Here is a 21,213-nt window from a genome sequence, read left to right on the forward strand (position 1 = left end):
TCTGTCTTTTACATTAAATTACCTCGAACGTATATGAACGAATTACAATGTTAGATTTTTTTTTAATTAATACGCTGCAAGTAGATCGCGTAGCAATTTGTAATTTAGCAGTAAAACTTAGTGACTTCACTCTTGGGAATTTCAATGTTTTATGCAATTATTCTCTTCGGTGGCAATCAATTTATACTTAAAAATAAAATAAAAAATTCCCACTAAATCTCTACAATAATTTTTTACTATTATTCAAAACTTTACGAACAACTACAAATGTACTGGCATACATCCAATGATGTTTTTGATTGAAATTGACCGAGGTGTTCCGAATGAGAGTGTTATTACAAACAGCTCCGTTCCCGAAAAGAAAACGGTCTTGTCCCTGTAAAACAGTTCAAACGGATCCCAATAGACAGACTGGAAAACACTGGTAACTTTTTTATTTCTATCAATTACTTCCTGTTTAAGTATGAAACGTTGTAAGCAAGTGAGACAATTATAATCATGACAAATACGTAAATATGCGAGAGTTATCTTTAAACGTCATAATTATCTCAACATATTGCTCAAAAACATTTTATTATTTAACACTACTTCAAACATTAAAGGTTGTGACGGAGCTTTTTTTCCGAAAACTCGTGAACAAAGGATAAGATGGCCATTACAGTGCAATCAACATATTTTAACCTTTGCAATTAGTTATAGTTAGAGGTCTTTTCTTAATCATTAACATAATAACCTTCAGGTCATCAAACTGACTTAGAATACAACCTCATTGGCTGGTATATTGTCAACGCTATTGGACATGGGGCAGTAGGCTGACTTTCAACACCCGCGAAAGTTGTAATTCTTAATGATGAAGTCCAGATTAAGCGTATTTTATTGTAAATAATATACTACTCAAACTTTGATAGGGATCATGTATTTTTTAATATAAAGTACATACGTATTTCAAGAAAACGATATATCAACACTAAATGTTATCAAATGGCATTGTTTCAGGTTTCAAATGTCATAAGATATCAGTACCAAACCAATTCCGTTCAATCGTTACGGACTCCTAAACATGATAGGGGTCAAAAGCAGGCATATATCAGGTTCTCAACAAATTTGGAAAGTCAACAGAATATCTTTGAACTTTTCTTAAACCAATGTTAGTAGCGTGTGTGATGTCCACGAGCGTCAATAACAGCTTGACATCGCCTCCGCATGTTGCTGATAAGCCTCCGGAGCTGTTTCTGAGGGAGTCTGGCCCATTCCTCCTGAAGCGCTGTTCTGAGCTGAGGAAGCGTTGTTGGCTGGACCGGACGAGCAGAAACAGCTTTCTGAAGGATGTCACAGGCATGCTCGATCGGGTTCATGTCGATGGTAGCATTTTCCAGAAATTGGTTTGTGATGTTTGCTCTGTGTTGGCGCGCATTATCATTCATGAAAATAAAATCAGGACCGATTGCACCAGCATACGGTCGAATATAAACGTCCAGGATCTCGTTACAATAACGAACAGCCGTCAACGTACCGTTTTCAATTACGTGTAAGACTGTTTCCCGTGCATGCTGATTCCGGCCCATACCATGACTGAGCCCTTGCCATAACGGTCATTTCCGGCGACACAAACTGGAGCAAAACGTTCATTACGCCCCCTCCACACTCTGGAACGTCAATCTGTTAAGTCAATACAAAACTTTGACTCGTCTGTAAGAAAGCACTGTGGTCCATTCGTTTAACGTCCATCCAACGTGTTTACGTGCCCAGTCCAAACTCTCCTATCGGGTCAATGGGATGCGAATTGCCGGTCGTCGTGCCATCAAGCCAGCACTATGCAAACGATTTCTGATAGTTTGCGTTGAAACTCTTACGTTCGTGGCGTTCTGGAAGTCATACCGTAGCAAAGTGGCGTTACTAAAGCGGTTACGTTTGACTAAAACCGCAATGTAACGATCCTGAACATCAGATGTAGCCTTTGTACGACCACCACCATGTCGATGTGGAGCATTTCCATTCGTTTAATAACGATTCCACATCCTGCAAACTACACTTTGTGACACATTCAGGTGTTCTGCCAAAGTCCTTTGAGACAACCCTGCCTCCAGCATTCCAATGCCAACATGCATTTCATCAGGAGTTAATCGTCTTCTGTTTGGCATTTTGAACACAGTGTGGTAGATGGTCCGAGTAAAAATCGAATACACGAAGCGAAAAACAGGAAATGACCACATGTTTAAGTTGTTACATGTATGCCAAAACGCCTTATTTCGTGAGTATGCAGTTTTCCGTGCCGCCCGTGCACACGCTGGTAGCAATACAATCAAAATCATCGAACATTCCAGAGGCCTACGAAGGGATAAAACTAATGCTTTGAAATTAAATAAGCATGCTTATTTGGTTAAGTTTTTACAAATAACTAATCAAGTGATCCTTATCAAATTTTGAGTAGTATATACACACATGATACGAATAATTTCGACAAACAATATTATTAAACAACTGGGTTGGGCCAAAAATTATGACAACATTTAGAAAATGGCCCTCCCCGAGAATGATTAAGTCTAGTACTTAATTCATGCCTATCTGCAATTTCATTGGCTAAAAATATAGGTTGTATGCTTAAGCAAATTAGATCCAAATACACTGGGGTTACAAATCAGATTAGTAGCACTACCCCAGCATCCTTAACTGTCAATCCAGAGGTCACAGGTTCACTACCCGACGCAACACTATAAAATACTTATCGTCTTCCGGGAGGGACGATAAATCCCGTGTGACAGTGCTATTCAAAGAACCAGGGTAGCTCTAACCAGGGTTACATTCTGCCTGTGCATTATGCTCCACAAAAATCAAAACTACTATCAATCGTATCGGAGCACTCTCCGAACAGGGCCTTGCCAGAGTGCGAGTATAAATCACCATACACACTCAAGAAAAACCAGCATATAATGCAATATCAGTAAGAGATGTTGATATTTGTATTGGGTACAAAAATGATATTATACGAGGGAATCAAATCATGTCTTCACTCCTTGTCCAATAAATCTTATAATTTTTAAGTAATCAAACAAAATATATGGACACATACCTGCTTTTGCATGGAATAACTTGAATGCATATAATGCTTATTATTTATAAAATGCACGTTTCATAAACTAGTACCACTAGTTTATTCCTGTTTATAAAAAAGCGCCGCATTTAACAGCTTTATTATAGTTTGTACATTACGATTGTTATTGCAGTTTCGCAGGCCCGGTGTTTCGGTTGGTACTTCCCGCGGGATAAAGGTAAATAATACTGCAAGCAAATTCGAAAAATGATATCGATAAGGTAGACAACCCTTCTCTGTTAGGACCGATTGGTATTAACGTATCTATTTCCCTGCGCAAAAAATGCCGGGCATGAACAATGTTTACAATGTAAGCAATTACTACAATAAGGTAGACTCCGCTGCAAACCGCCAAAACGACTTTCCGTGTACAATTCATATGGTCTTTTTATTGCCAATAAGCGAATGTGTGCTTCAGAATGTATAAACAAACGGGTTAATTCATCTATATACATGATATTTTAATATACAAATGTGTCGATTTTTTGTTGTTTCGTACGCTTTGAATTGTCCAAATCGTAGATCTTCAGGCCTGAGGCTCCGCCGGAAGCAAATATGTTGCTAATCTCGGCAAGAAAGTGGCCATTACAATGTGTCCTGAAGATGCGGGACTTGAATTAAGTAAGCAAAAACTGCATCTACAGTTATTGTGTATTTTTTGTCATTTTTTTTTGTTATGGCAAAAAGGTAAACAACATGCCATAAGCCGCTGTATAGGGATAAGTCGCTTACCGCGGCTTTTGGGACGCAAATAATCAAATATTTGACATTATCGACATTTAAACTTGTATATGTATGTTTCTAAACGTCAACTGTATAAACAAAGCGTCGCTTTTTACATGTAATTTCACATTGCATTTTTATGAATTTTTCTTATTGCAGTTACGCAGTTACGGTGGAGAACTAGATGTTGCTGTTCTCGGAATAAAGCTATCCTGTGTAATGAAGGTACGGGAAATAAGAACAGTGTGATAAATAAGCAAACCCTGCATGTGACTGTGACAGAATTATAAAGGGAAGGTAAATAACCACCAAGATACCGCTATACACGGTTTATTCGACGTACCATATTCCATCTCTGCGGGATCACCTTATTAGCCTTCACAGTGTGTGTACATCAGGTGATAAATTGCCTCATAAATGCTACATAGGAGGGCATCATTTGCTTTAAATGAAGACTTTAAACAAAGATAACTTCACTTTTTCTTCACCATTTTAAATGAAACATGGCGCAATCTCTTTGATTTCGAGTTTAGATTAGTTTCTTGAAACACTTCGACAAACCTTTTTACAAAACAACCGTCTGACGGAGCATTGTAAAACATTATTTTGGAAGCAGGTTTGTCGAAGTGTTTGATGATACTAATCACCTTATCAAACTTTGTTTATAAAACTAAGGCGGGGCTCTTTAAGCAGTATAGACTGCCCTTTACTTCATTAAAAATGGTTTAGTAAAAGAAGAGTTATCTTTGATTTAAGTCTTTATTTTAAGCAAAATGTTGCCTTCCGTTGTAGCATATATGGCGTAATTTAATACGTGGTATACACACATTGCTTAAGCGAGCGGTTTTATTGATAACACGCGAACGTGTGCTTCATTTAAGACATGTGAACTGTGTTTTGTTGTTTTTTAAAGCTAATACGTCGATTCTGTGCTGTTTTGTGTATATTGCATAGCTTATTTAGCCGGATTTTTCAACAAAGAAATGCTGGCTATAGAATTCCGAAAACCGGTCGGGCAGTTAGTAGACATGGACCATGATTTAGGAATTATTTCAGTAAATTCGTAGGTAACCTGCAATTTTATATAGTTGACAAAATAACAGCTCGTCTTGAAGACATTTGAATATAAAGCAATGGGTGCTTTTCTCAATTAATGTAATGCAAATTTAAGAAACGAATGAATGTTCGTTTAAGGAATCTTCAAACAGTCAATCCATTATTTTCAAGATATAAGGTATTAATGAGCAAAGAAAACAAATTACCTTCAAAGAATTAAACCTGAATGACGTTTTTGGTTGCTGTTTTTCTTCATTTTTTCGGTACAAACGTCTGCGATTTATAAACTGTTCTGAAATATATTGTTTTCTTTGTCATATGGAAGTGGGTTCAAACAGCTACTCGAAATGTGTTCTAAATCGCCTAGCAAACAAAGAAATCGTTAAAATAACCATAATTAGAAGCCACACTGTCGTATTGATATAGGTATTTAATGTCAGTGTAAACTAATTATAAATTTACAACCGTCTTGGTTAATTTCAGGTTATATCTCTCCTATGACGATCCTGAAAATACCGTTTACAATCAAAATAATGTTTTATTTGAACAGAAAGTAGGACTATATTTTCTTCATTACAAAATTGGACAACTTTAAATATTGCCCTACTGCATTGCAAATAGTTCTTCCTTTTTGTAGAATTTGTCCTTCCCGTTTTGTGGTTCTGTGAGGACATGGTAAACACATTTTCAATAGGTAGCACATATAGTACGATTCGTACTTTTCCGAAAGAAAGGGTTATTTTTGGTTTACTCGTGTTTGCAGTCGTGTTGGAAGTTATAATACAAACTGAGACTATGTATATTACTGGCGTTGTTATGTCCCTTCCATGTGCATATATAAACGGATGATTGCAATTGTTATTTAATTGTAAATACTGCTCTCTCTACAGTCAACCTGTATTAAGCGGACACCTTGGAAACAAGGTCAGAGTGGCTGTTTAAGAAAGGTGGTCACTGCATCCAAGTGGCAAATTTTTGCAACTTAAGCTTTGTGTAAACATAAGTCTGTTAATTATATTATAAATGATTAAGGACTGGCAAATCAATTACATTGTATTATGTTTTCTTATCATATATTGCTGAAATGTCCAACTTTGGCGTACAAAGAAGTTTAAATACAAATGCAGTTAAAGTTACTTGATTCTAAAATTATAATAAGAATACAGCCTACATGTTCAGCCAATAAAATTGCAGATATGCAGTCATTAAGTAGTAGAATTAATCATTAAGAATTTCACCTTCCTCGCGTGTTTAAAGATTTGCCTACTGCCAATCATCTGATACACACACCCTGCGTCTGATTTTGCGTTGACAATGAATCAGCCAATGAGGTTGTATTCTAAGTCAGTTAGATCACATGAAGTAAATTCCTAATGATTAAGAAGGACTCATATGCTACGCTCACTACGCTCATTCTATATCATTAAGAATTCACTTCATGACATCTATCTATTACATAGAATACAATAGGCACATGTTTATAAATGTACATACATTAATGCAATTTCTCAAACTCAGTGCAATGTACACATACATGTTTAGCAACTAAAACAACTAAAATGATTTGCAATTAACTTGAAGAAGATTTTTAATAGTATGATGAAATTAACAGGGACAAGCACAGCAGCCAAAATGTTGAACAAATACTCTGTTTAAAGGCACAATGCAATGGTATTAACTATTGAACGGAATAATCACCACGTACAAACACCACAGACAGACCAGTCATACCTCAGCATATTCTTATCCAAAATCTCATGGTCACCGCATGTGAACTGTTTAACTTTATTAAGGTCAATGTTTGCTTTCTTGGAGCCGTTGATTTCCATACCTACAGCTGGATACATTCATTTGGGGATGTATATTCCTTGACCTTGAATACATAGGGTTTTGTGATGTTTCTGTCTGTTCTAATAACGCTTGTTGGTTTACTTTGTTCTGTTAACTTAGTTTCTTAACTCAGCAGTTTCCCAAACAATTGAGATCGGTTCTATTGTCGGCTGACTGAACTGAGCGTATTGATGACAAAATAAGCTTATTTTGAGACAAAAAAAGTTAAATCGGTAAATCTGTTAAGGTGCAGCTTTAACATCGTCTACGTCATCGCGTTCTCGTAGACAATAATAAATATCTTGTCTTCAATATTAAACATCCCCGTTGTCAGTTTGGGGATTGGCCTTCAGATACGACGGCGGTTGCCATAGCACATCTCTTGTCATGATTACAAACGGGAGCAAGTTTGAAATCAGAATCAAGTGGCATAACTGAAAATCTTAGATTCATTGTTACTTTCCATTGTGGTTAGTATTGATGATTAAATTTGCTGAATGTTGATTATTATTATTATTATTATCTGAAATTGTGCAATTATTTACGTTTATTTTTGTAAAACAAATATAATAACGATTATTCTTTGTAACTTGTTATCCTTAATAAAGATATTTTCTGATTCTAAAAATCGAATTTAAGAAACAATGGCAATGGCAATGGTTCTAGAATTTAACTTTCCAAGCTTAGGAGTTTAGCAAATGGAACGTGGAAATCTGTCAATATGTATAATTGGCATTGTTATGCTATTAAATATCGTACGGAAAAATGGCACGTATTTCACCAAGTTCGAATTAGTGTTCTAGATTTAATCACATTTGAAATTAGTACAAACAAGTACATACATAGCTTTCTTTCTTTAATTTCATTGGAATGTTATTTTTAATACATAGCAATCAAAATAATGACAGTATTGTACATGTATCAGAATATTCGTGAGACAACACATTGTTGTTCAACACTGTTCACAACAAAGTGATTCGTACATGCCTTTTCGAGGGTTTATTTGATTACATTTAATATATCTTCACATTTGGATTGTGCAATTCCCTTAAAACGTATACATATAGGGAAAGAAACGCACATTAACCGTGCAAAATTGAGTTTAAACCACAAACAAAAACAATTGACGTTTAAAACTATGTTTTTACCATCCGCCACTGAATATGGAACGACTTATAAAATGGACTACATGAAAAGGAAACTATAAAATCAACATCAAAACGTACTGCTTGATTATTTCGCCCATAACAAAGTAAATAAATTAGATCTAGATGTGCACAGATTTGACTACCAGAAAAATAAAGTTTAAATCGGTCTATAATTATTTCGACCCTCCTTCATTACCATAGTGCAACGGAGGAATAAGCATTAAGCTGCCGTAAATAAAATTGCTGAGTTTGCAGCTGCATTTGTTGATGGCAAAGAAATTAACACTTAACAGTATCCCTATAATAGCTAAAATTGCGAGCAGTACAACTGCAGCTAAAATTACAAACGTTAAACTGCCAACATTAACACAATATCTTAAATTGCCAACAATATCGCTCTAGCCAAAACTGCTACTATATATATATTACTATTCCCCTGTTGCATTAATGGGATTTGTATTACATTGTATATATGGGCAAACAAATAGAAAGTAACGGAACATACAAACAAACAATGATTACAGCCGAAGGTCAGATCTATGCAGATGGGCTTAATACAGGATTGCACCTTGAACATTGATGCTACACAATTGAATGCCAAAAGTAATTCACATTTTTATTTGCAAATATAATTGTATGAACGCTTTTAGAAGTCCCGTCCAGTCGTTCTGAATCGTCTGAAGATTACAGTTGCGTTCAACAACCCAATGATCTACGATTACCAGTTAAAACAATGGTGTAATATTCGTTCGAGACCTTTTTGTTCATTACAAGACCACACAGGTGCATGTTTTGAATCGAGTTAAACAAGATATACCAGATCGTTATAAAATTATCAAACATTTTACCTGTGATTACATCACAGAAAAGCTTTTAGTCTTGAAAGGATCCTTGGGAGTTCTGATTTATCTCGGGTAATATCATTTAACTAAATAATAATTCATATGCTATGACATCCTCATAGTAACTTACAAACATTAGTTAATGCATGAATATAAAACCTATTTCATGTTAATATAAAATTAAACACAACAGTTTGGTATCATCAATTTAGTCTAAATAGGAATATAGCGCTGAAGCGAGATGCATGTATTGTGAAAAGGGGAATATTGTTCCATGCCCCGTGTCAAAACAGATCTAAGGGCTTAACGTCCTAAATTTCCATGCGTAACATCATCTTTGGATTCAACTGCGATTCAATAGAAATTTCGTAACAACATTTATCGTATAACTTCTGAATGTTACTTTACGGGTGTTCCCGAGCATTCAATCAGCGTGAGGTTACAACTTAGATATCTTAATGAAACCAGGCCCAGAATTGGAAAAATATCGTTGCTAAGCGAATATATTTTGGAGTTTAACAAAATAACGTGTACAATGCAAGTTCTTGACTTATGCTCGAAGCGCATAATCAATATCATGATATGCGCTGCAACGCGAAATGCAATAATTGAATAAGGCTCTTTACAATGTTTTGCATGCCTCATGCTTTAATGCGTTTGTATTTTTGTTGAATATGCAAATATACGCTCATGCGAATTTTCTTCGAATTGATCTCGTCCTAACCCTCGGCTCGGTTTCTCACTTATTTGAGATTACTTTCAAATTCACATTAACGTTGCAATCTTATGAACGTATTTAGATAAAGTGGCATTTTAATTCGCACTGTTCCAAACGTCCTATTTTGTAACCCTGGTGCATCAATTATTTTTACATGTCATTTCATAGAGTAGATCTGAAAATACCTGATTTAAATTTGCAATGTTTATGAATGTAGGCCGTATTATCTATTGATCTCGGTTCCTCACTGTTTGACATTGCTCGGCTTGCTTTCAAACTTATATTTACTCTGCAATCTTATGAACGTACTTAAATGTAGTCCAATTTTAATTCGCACTATTTAACGCAATAGCACTGAAAGTCCCATTTTATAACACCGGCGCATTCATTATTATTACATGTCATGTCAAAAAGTATATCTGATTGAACCTGAATGCATATGTTGATAATTGGAGTGGAAGGTAAAATATGTCAATATCTTTAATTGTCATTGATATTAAATATCGTTCTGAAATATACTGTATAATTCAATGCGCTGTTCAAATTTTATCCTAGATTTATTCACATTTAAAATTTGTACTTACATGTTCTCTGTTTAATAATACATCCCTGCTCATTGTCTTTAACCAAATGCTATCGGACATTTAATCTCTTTAAGTGAAATTCATTATATGTATATACAATAATTACGTACTTTATGATATTTCACTATAACTTGACATCAGATCTATTTTGCCCTACATATTTAACGTCAGACATTTTTATAAAAGGCGTTTCATTTTTTGCAACGAATGTGTCTTGGAGTGAAAATCATCTTACATTCGTTGCAATTTGATATAATATTGTATGAATCCGTTAAGGAAATGTCGTTTGAAACATTAAAGGTATTAAATGGCACCTTATTTTAAGATCCTATATATGTTTTGTACGTTTTCAAAACTATAAATACCGTTTTTTCACTCAAAAATTACCTTTGATGTTCCTGGTAAAAAAAGATCGTAACATAAATTGAGAAGCATTGTTTATTTTTATGGATACGATTACTAGATTATATCTGTTAGCCACATTTTACCACATATAGAATTCGACGGATGTTTCGTAAGGCAGTAATTGGCCGCGTTTTATCGATAAGCGATTTCAGATAGTCTAAAAAGAAGTCAGTTTTGTTTTATCATTTTGGAACACGGTGAGTAATTTGCAGCAATTTGGGTTTAGTGATGTTTGTTTGTACAAATGTGCTGTCCATGGTAACTATCAAAATAGCAACAGTTATTTTAGTGTAAATAGATTTTGACCATTGAATGCTCCGTTATGATCAATATGTTCCAAATATTGGACTACCTTTGCATTAAAAAAACACTGAATCAAATCCTTTGATATATAAACATTACCTTACTATCTAAAGTCTTCGTTATTTAACAAAGAGAAATATTACGTTTACGATAGATAGTACTATCATATAGTATATATAGAGAATGAGATTAAAGAACGAGTATAGGACAAAATTACCACTGGACAAATTCCAACATCAATTTATTCAAAGACAGACATAATCCCCAACCCAATTTATTTAAAGAAAGACAAAATCCCCTCCACGATTTCTCCAAAGACAGACTAAAACATCAACTCATTACTGCAAAGCTGGACACAATCTATAACCTATTTCTTCAAAGAAGGACTCGGACTAAAGCCTCACTATTTTCTTCAAAGAAAGACAAAATCCCGAACATCAAATTCATCAACGACGTTCAAACTCCCCAACCAATTTCTTTAAAGACGGACAAAATCCCCTTACAATTTCGCATAAGGCGGACAATATCCTCAACAAATTTCTTCAAACACGAACAAAATTCCTCACAAATTTCTTCAACAGCTGACAATTGCCTACACCATTTTTTTTCAAAGAGAGACAAAATCATCCCCAGTTTCTTCAAAATCCCCCAAAAATTAAATTTAAAGGCGAGCAAAATCCTCCACCAATTTATTGGAAAACCAATTCCAAAATCAGCCAATTGATTTCTTCAAAGACGGACAAAATTCCCCGATTCTTTTTTACTTTCTACGAAGAAATGATGTATAATGTAATACAATATTGTACAAATATTGCACAATTATTATTGTAAAGAGCCTCCAAAAATGACAAGAAAAATTGAATATCAAAAGGAGTATAATCCGACAATGCAAATATAGATGAGTGTGGTACGATTTTGTCCTGTGTGTTTCCATATCGTACGTTTGTCTGACATTGTAATAATCATTAAGCATTATTTGCATTTCACTGACTATACGGTTTACCATAAGTTGGTCGCGGGATATAGTTTTCCTTTTCTTCAGTATTCGTAATTACATGTATGAGGACTTCTTGTGTATGCTTTTCAATTCGAGTATGGCACTTGAATGCGGATTATCGCACTAATTGGATTCGAAATTGATGTAGGACGAATCATTGTGTTGAGAATGCGGAACAACACTTTTTCACTTAATGGACTATTGTCGTCTTTTGCTTACATGAAACTCTTTAAGCTAGAAGAGCGATACGGGTATTGTATTCATTGTATTCATATGACGGTGTATGTTTGCTCCAATTCGTAATAGCGGTTAAGTAGTCTTTGCATCGAACTGAATATTGGACATAGCGTTCTTTGGTAGGTGTATTATAAGGACTTTCTCCCTTGTAAATGTTTGATCCAATTGAATAAGGGCTGTGGCACATAAATTTGGTAAATCGCGCTCTTCATGAATGACATGGCACTCTATTCCATCAAAATGGGTATGGAATTTGGTTCTTTGTAACTTCATTTATGTATGAAATGAGTAATTCAGGACAAGATATTCTGTTCCACCAATAAGGGAATTGGATATGGTATTCTTTCGCTTCGGTTTGAATGTTTGATATGAGTAATTTAGGACGTGATATTCTGTCCTAGCAATATGTGCATGGTATATTGTACCCTATAGCTTTATGGATAATGACAATCATTACAGGAAGGGAAGTGTTTAGCTTTACTATCAATATGGGGTTTTATACGAACAGTCGCTATCTTGACATTAATATTACAATCACTTGAGTGATTATTTAATTAATACAATATATAGAAGATTTATATGTAAATACACGATTGCAATACACAAACAGCAGGGAGAAATAGGCATAACACGGGATAACACCATGCCCTTAATACTGGAATTTCATTCATATGGGCATGGGTTACGGCATTTTTGCAGGCAATACTACTATACTCGTATGTCCCAAATTACTCATGCCTTTCATTATTACTGAAGCTAAATACTAGCTAGTAGTACCATTACCCATACTCATTTTGGTAGAACATAATGCCTTGTCCTCATTTACTCATTTCATACGTTCGTATTGCAGGGAAAGAGTATCATAACCAATACCCTTATTGATAGATCAGAATGCCACATCCTTAACTACTCATGTCATGGCTTAAGAGAAAGATACACCAAACGCATGTGCCTTAGCCCTTATTCAGTCGGATTACAGGGAAGAAAATCATCCTTATTACGCAAACTAAAGAAAACAGATAAACAATTCGCCATGTCCAATATACAGTGCGATGCAACAAATACCGCTTTTACCGCGTTTACGCATTGAAGCAACATACACCGTCATGTGAATACAATGAATACAATAGTCGAGTTGCTCTGCTAGCTTAAATATTTACATGTTAGCAAAAGAGTCCACTTCCCAACAAAGGGAAATAGTTCTTTATCGCATACACAGCATAATGCTTTGTCCTACATTTAAAATGGATCTTATTGGTGCGATAATTCACAACACATTGCCACACTCAAATTGAACAGTATACAAGACAAGAAAGCTTTGTAACATGTAATTATAAATACTGAAGAAAAGGCGTATCATAGCCCGCATTTATAACCAAATATTGTTATTCCTTTAAGTCAATAGAATGCAAATAATGACTAGCGCCAACGGGAATGAAATATATCCCCAGCGGACAAATTTGCATTTCCACACTAATCTATTTTTGCATTGTCGGACTAATAAACCACTATGATATTCAACATTCTTCTCATTTTTAAAGGTTCTTGACCATACTAATTGTGCAAAGTGATAACAATATAATAGTTTAACATAAAACAATATCTATTCAAAGTTAGTAATAAAGAATAGTGTTCGTCTTTGACAAAATAGGTGGGGCCATTTCGACCGTTTTTGAAGAAACTATCATTAGAAAAATAGTGTATGTCTTTAGAGAAAATGGTGGAAGATTTTGCACGCCTTTAATGTAAATGGTGGAAATTTTGTCGCTCTTTGAAGAAAATGGTTTGGGGATTTTGTCCGCCTTTACATAAAATGTTGAGGGGCTTTTGTCCGTCTTTGCAGAAATTAGAGGTGATTTTGTCTGGTTGGGATTCGGTTCTACATGTTCATTATCAATTGTAAACGTAATATTGTCCTAATGTAATCGATAAAGACGACGTAAGGTCAAACAGTTAAACTAGTTTGATAGGTTTCCTAAAGTTAATGCATCCTTTGATAAGATTTACCTTTTGCGTTTTATCTTTATTAAGGATTGTTGGGATAAGAGTGAGGTTTGTGCACATAAGCTGGTTTAAATCCCCAGTAAATTTACATTTTACTGACTGTTCCAAGGCGGTAAAATTCTTGATAAACATACCTATGTTTTATATATATATAGTATGTATGCACTGTACTGTTTGTGGAGTTTTGTGCTGTTCTTTTATGTTTCTTGTTTGTGCGTTTGTGTTCTATGTCTTTGGCGTTTGCCCAGTGCCACTTAGCCACTTTATGTTTATTATTTTTTTGCTACTGAGCTTGTTTCTGTAGCTTTTTGCAAAACTATTTCAAAGAAATTGATTCGGTTGACTAGTTGTTATTAAATGTTTTGTTATTAAATGTTTTGAAACGTGTTCCAAAATACGAAACAGATTGATGGAGATGGAGCATGCAATTATCATATTATGCTAACACTATAAATAACTATTAATATTATGATAGTTACCATGTATATAATAGTTGTACAAACAAATACCTCTGAAACCTATTTCCCGCATATTATATCGGTAATTCAAAGCGATCAAACAAAACGAACTTCTTTTTAGACTATCTGAAATCGCCTATCGTTAAAACTTAGCCAATTAGTTCCTTACGAAATATGCGTTCAATCGTATCTTTGGTAACGCGTTGAGAAGCAATTATTATCAAGTACTAACCGTATCCACAAAACTAAAGTTTCCTATCTTAAGTTACGGAATAATTTACCTGGAACAAGAAACTAATTGATTTAAAATTTCAAATCAATAAATTATACTTATTTTCAACGTAGCATATGTCATGTTTATCTGGGGGGGCGGGGGGTTTCTAATGCACTTAATTTAAAAACAGGAGCAGAATTAATATAAGTTATATTTTGTTTTCTAGTTATCGAACACATTGGGGTGTGTTTCATTATATACATATAATGTATGTATGTCTTTATGCTATTTGTTTTATTCCATGTTATTCCATTTTGAAAGAAAAAGATGCTGAAATGCAATAAACAAATGTCGGTTTTGTTTTCTTCGGCAATAATAAGTTGAGGTGTTGGGTCGCGATGGTCCTAATAGGATTACGTACAAACCACTGACTGGAGTGGTATTGTTGTCTTCTGACCTTCTTTTCAATTATGAAAACAATTGAAACTACAGAGATGATCCCTTAATCATTGAGAAATATTCAATGATCAGCGATGACCATAAATAATAACACTGTAGATAATAGCTGTAGGTATTTTGATACCTTCTTAAATGTCGGCATATTTGGTCATACACAATGCAATTGGTAGCTCCGTTGTTTGCGTTGATATATTTCTGTATTATAGCGATTTGAATACTTCAGTTTTAGTAATATACTATCAAATATACGGAAATATTTATTCCTTTTTCAAAGACCATGCATTTCGTTTAAGCACTAAATTCCTCGTATTAAATCATGTTCTCCCGTTTGTAGAAGCCAGTCTTTACTGTACATGGCGATGTTAACTGTATTACCGTCAATAAAAATAATATTAAGATATCTGTTTTGATTCCTTATAATTAATGATCCAAAGATAAGTTGGCTGAAATCTTGACAATGAGAGCCAGGCTTGAAAGCCCTATTTCATGTAAAAATATTTAATCATTCTATAGCCTTTGATTCAGAGTAAACAAACACATGCGCATAGTTGAATCAAAATAAACAATATTAGCCATATTATTATAATTATAATTACCAAACATTTTACCTGTGAATACATCACGGGAAAGTTTTTAATCGTGAATGGTTTCCTTACGAGTTCTGATTTCTCTCAGATTAATCGCTTATGAAATAGATATTATTCATACTATTTGACATGCTCTCAGTAACTGGAAACCATTTGTTAATGCATGAATATAAAACCTATGTCATGCTTATATGAAATGAAACACCACAGTTTCGTATCATCAATCATGACTAAATAGGAAGTAGGGCTGAAATTGAATGCATGGTCTGCGGAAGGGGATTTTGTATTTCTATGGGCCATTTGAATAAATATCCTAATCGATTAGAGTCGTACATATATATATTGAAACCATTTAATGTATTTTGTTATTTTGTAACATGCTTGTGTGAATTGCACTTCGGACATTGAAAATGAACCCCAAGCTGAAGAAATACGAAATTGATATTTTGCCATGTTAATACAGACTATAAAACAAATAAAGTAACGACTTCTGTCCTTCATTTTAACAATCCCAGGGCCCCATTTCAATACAAATTGTGTAATTCAAGGCGTAACCCCATGTTGGTGTGTAAACGGCGGTTCAATAGAATTAGATACTTACCTGTATATCTCTGTCCGTATCTTATGGGATGTCTATAGGCACTGTTAAACAGCGTAAGGGGTGTCATATATTCGTGATTTTGATTTTTTATAAAATCTGAAATAAAGTCAGTATTAAAGTTGAAAAAAAATGGAATGGAAAATATTTCTTTAGCAAAATAAGTTAATTCTTGTCCCAGTGAAAACTCAATTCCTTGACGTATGGTCATCAAACTTGACATGAAGATTGGGCCTGACAAGTAGATGATCCATATTGATTATAGGAGTCATCGAGTTAAAGGACAAGGTCACAGTGATATTAAATGGTAAACTTATTTTAAGATTTTTTCCGAGTGATTTCTTAACAATGCCTAGAGCTCTAGTCATCAAACTTGACATGGAGGATGGGCTTGACTGGTAGATGAACCTTAATGATTTTAGGGGCCATCAGGTACAAGGTCAAGGTCACAGTGACCTTTAATGATGAAATTTTGTCCGAGTGTTAACTCGACAATGCCTGTATCCATAGCACTCAAACTTGACTTGGAAGTTGGGCCTGACCAGTAGATAACTGCTATTGATTTATGGGTCATCGGTTCAAAAGTCAAGGTCATAGTGACCTTGAATGATAAAATTTTGTCCGAGTAATAAGTGGACAATGCCTGTACCCAATGCCCTCAAACTTGACTTGGTGGTTGGGCCTGACCAGAGGATGACCCCTATTGATTTTAGGGGTCATCGGGTAAAAGGTCAAGGTCACAGTGATCTTGAAATCAAATTATTTTACAATACCTGGACCTATAGTCATCAAACATGAAGGTTGGACCTGACCGGTAGATGACCCCTTTTTATTTGGGGGGTAATTGGGCTAAATGTCATGGTCACAGCGACCTTTAAAGGGAAAGAGTTAACAAAGCGTCTTCCAGTTATATTTCAACAATGCCTGGACCTATGGTCATCAAACTTGAAATAGAGGCAGGGCCTGATCAGTAGATGACCCCTATTGATTTTAGTAGTCATCGGGTCAAAGGTCATGGTCACCGTGACTTTGAATGCGAAAATGTTGTTCGAGTGATAAATTGACAATACCTGCAACCATGGTCCTCAAACTTGAGTTGGAGGTTGTACCTGACCTGTAATTTACCCCTTTTGATTTTAGGGGTCAGTAACTCCAAGGTCAAGCTCCCAGTAACCTTGAACGCAAAAAGCTTGTCTGTGAGATAACTTGACAATGTCTGCACCAATTGCCTACAAACTTGACATTTAGGTTTTGGGTGACCAGTTGGTGACTCCCATGAATTTGAGGTCATAGAGTCAGAAGTCCTGGTCATAACTCATATTCATCATTAAAATTTTGTCATATTTACTTATTCCCTGTTGCCAAGAGGATTCATTTTTATCGGCAAATTTCAGTATTCATCTGAACATGATTAAAACTGTACCTACTATCCTCACACTTTGAATGGTCATAATCTTATAACTGCATCAAAGGCATCCAAAGTCAGTGACAAATCGGCTGTCATTTCAGTCCATGCATATTTCATTCAATTATTCAAATAATCCTGAAAACATGGCGCTCAGGGGGAGGGGGCATAATGTTTGACAAACATCTCTTGTTGTTAGTAGGACGAGATAAGGGAGGGGAGGAAGAGGAATAACAACACAAGTATTGAATTACAATCATTAATTAACTGTTTTTGTCAACAAAATACTATTTTTACATAACTTTTGAAAAATTCAGATCGTTGGCATTTAAAAGTGAAAGAAAACTTACCTATTATTAACCTGTGTCAGGTATTCATTCAAAACGTAACAATAATACATCACAATGAAAAAAAAGATATTTATGAAATTGCTGTTTCTTTTGAAATGACATTTCTATGATAAAATGACATACAAACGATGGCTTGAAATATGTGTTCTATGAGAGAAAATATTCCTTTTATGGTAGTTTCTCACATCAAATCAATGGTTGAAGGACATTAGATCAGTGTCCAGAACAAAAGGACTCTGAAGCAAACAATGTTAACCTATATCATTACCACGCACATTGTATAAAGGAGAACCTTATATTACATCCACAAAGCTTTATAGATGCATTCTTACTCCCAAATAAGCATTACCACAATAAATACAATTGTTAAATTTACAGAAGAGGATGAATAAATATCGAAAACCATGGTTCTTATGATGGAAACTGTGTTTAATTTGAAGGAAAGGTGCGAAAAACACGGTATTTCTACCTTATGAGACGATAGTTGATCACAGTGATGTAAATCTTTTAGGACCCACCCGTCATTTAATATTTGTGCGTTTTCAACTAAACGTGTGTTCACCGGGAGCCGAGACGGGGACGCTCTGTTATGTACTATCTGAAATAGAATTGTAATGCCAAAATATCATCTTTCTTTCCGTTCTTTCTATTCTTTAGCATTGTTAAAACGGTGCATATCTTCTCATAGTACATAGACTCCTATTTTTATGAAATGTGTTTCATTTCGTTTAAAAAGCTATACATACGAACGATTGAATTTAATAAGCCACGAACTCGGTCAGTATTGCTACGTGTTTGTTTCATTGCTGACAGTGTTTTGATTTTAATCACTTTCAAAGCATTTTAAAGTAAACTTTTCATTAAAGAGATATGATGAAATCCAATAATCATTTCCAACCTCCGTTATGTTGACAAATTTACATTTAAAAATAAAATTATATTCAAAGATCAAAGGATGAATTATTTATATTCAAATCCTTTGGCCCACTTATGGTAATATTGTGCAATTCAAATACCAAAATAGATTTTGTAGTGGCATGTATTATATTTCTTTGTAGTGGCCCATTGACAAATATATTCGACCTTCAAACTATGTACAGAAAAAATACTCACAGTTGGCGTGAGCTCATTTGATTGCTCATGAAAAGTGCAGTTTTGATAATAATATTCGTTTCTGATAAAAGCTAAATATGTTAAAGCTTTTATTCTTAAAATATTTAGAAGAGGAATCAGATCTGGTTCTAATGTTGGTTAAACTTTTAACCCCGACTCCCCAACTTTTTGACAACTTGTGGATGCAGCCGTGACGGCATCGGTGTGTAAGAAATAATCCAGTTTTTGCTACTGAGCATGTTTCTGTAGCTTTTTGCATATATATTGAAATGGTCATAACTGTTCAAGTGGGGCTTATATTTTCTACTTTTTTTCAAAACAAAGCGCAGTCTTAGTACAGTCGTAACTCAATTGAGCATATGTGTACGAGCAACAGATAGGCAAATGATGATGCTATGATTATTGTTCCTTTAACATACCATCGTAAGTCATTTCTATGTCATTTATGGGTTTTTACAACGACTATAAGCATATAAAAAGACTATCAGAAACATCGCACTGTGTGGCTTTTGTGGCTATTTTCTCACGACGGTCGCACAACATATAGCTCATATGTGAACGCTATCATGCATATTTCGAATCCCCCTCATCTTAACCTTTGCCAGTCCCTTCTGTCGAAGCCTCGCTACAAACGAACGACAAGAATATCGTAGATTGTATGTGAGAGGTGCGTAAAATCGAGTATTCGTGAATGCTCAATGTATTTGTCAGCCCCTGATTGCAAAGGACAACGTTAACAAACTTAAAATAGTCCCTTCCAGTCGTTCTTATTCATCATACAATTTCAGTCACCATCAACAACACGAGGACGTATGATTACAAACGGAAGACCAAGAATACCCTTTCGATATGCAAGATTGAGTCACGACTACACCAAAATGTGAAACTACTGAACAGAAAACATAAAGTAAATCCTAGCACCCAAAACACCGTCTAGGATTCATGTTTGTTAGTACTTTGAAATATTATCAATGAAATAGTTCGGCCTGATATTGGTTTACTTGTGCGGTTTTCATACCATAAAAATAGACTATGTAGTGATATATTTTATGTTTCATTGTGGTTTCCTATTCTATAAATTTATTCAAACATCATTCGTACAAAAATATAATTGGAGGCATTTCAGATTCATTTCTTATGATAAACGACTCAACAAAAGTTGGCTGAACTCATGCTAGTGAAAGCCAGGCTTATGAAAGCCCTATTTCATATAGAAATATATTATCATTTTAGAGCCTTTGAATCACTACAAGCAAACACAGTCGCATAGTTTGAATCAAGATAAACCTGATTTGCTTGATTATTATAAGATCATCAAACATTTTACCTGTGAATATATCACTTAGAGGTTTTTAATCTTGAAAGGTTCCTTGAGAGTTCTGATTTCTCACAGTAAATGCGATTTAAATAAATATTATTCATACATTTTGACATCCTCGAGGTAACCTGAAACCATTTCTTTATGCATGAATCTAAAACCATCTCATGCTTATATCAAATTAAATACCAGGGTTGGGCACCATTAATTATGACTTAATATGAGGAATACTTCACTGAAACGAGATTCATGGTTTACGGAAAGTGAATTAACATTCCAGTTGATTTTGCAGTATACTACGGAATCCGATGTGTTCCATCCCTTAAAGCTGCACTCTCACATATTGACCATTTGAACAACTTTTTTTTGTCTTGGAAAGAGCAAATTTTTGCATAAATATCTGCAAACCAATGATATAAGATTGCTGACAAAAAATCATATCGTAGATTTTCATATTTCCGTACCAAAATTAATGTTTTATGGTTACTAACGGTTTAAGAAAAATGAATAAAATATCATTTTTTGAACATTTATATAACAATCTGCCATCTGAATTTTTGTCAGTAGTCTTATATAATTGGTTTCCATGGATTTTCGCAAAAATTGGCTCGTTCCAAGACAAAAAATAAAAAATTGTCAAAACGTCTGTGAGAGTGCAGCTTTAAATACGGAACGAAATCGACGGAGCTACCAAATGCATTGTGTATGGTCAATTACATGTATGCTTAAATTGTTAAAATGTAACTTAAATGCTTACAGTACAGCTATTATCT

Source organism: Mya arenaria, chromosome 10 (genome assembly GCF_026914265.1).
Source record: "Mya arenaria isolate MELC-2E11 chromosome 10, ASM2691426v1".
Classification (NCBI taxonomy): Eukaryota; Metazoa; Mollusca; class Bivalvia; order Myida; family Myidae; genus Mya; species Mya arenaria.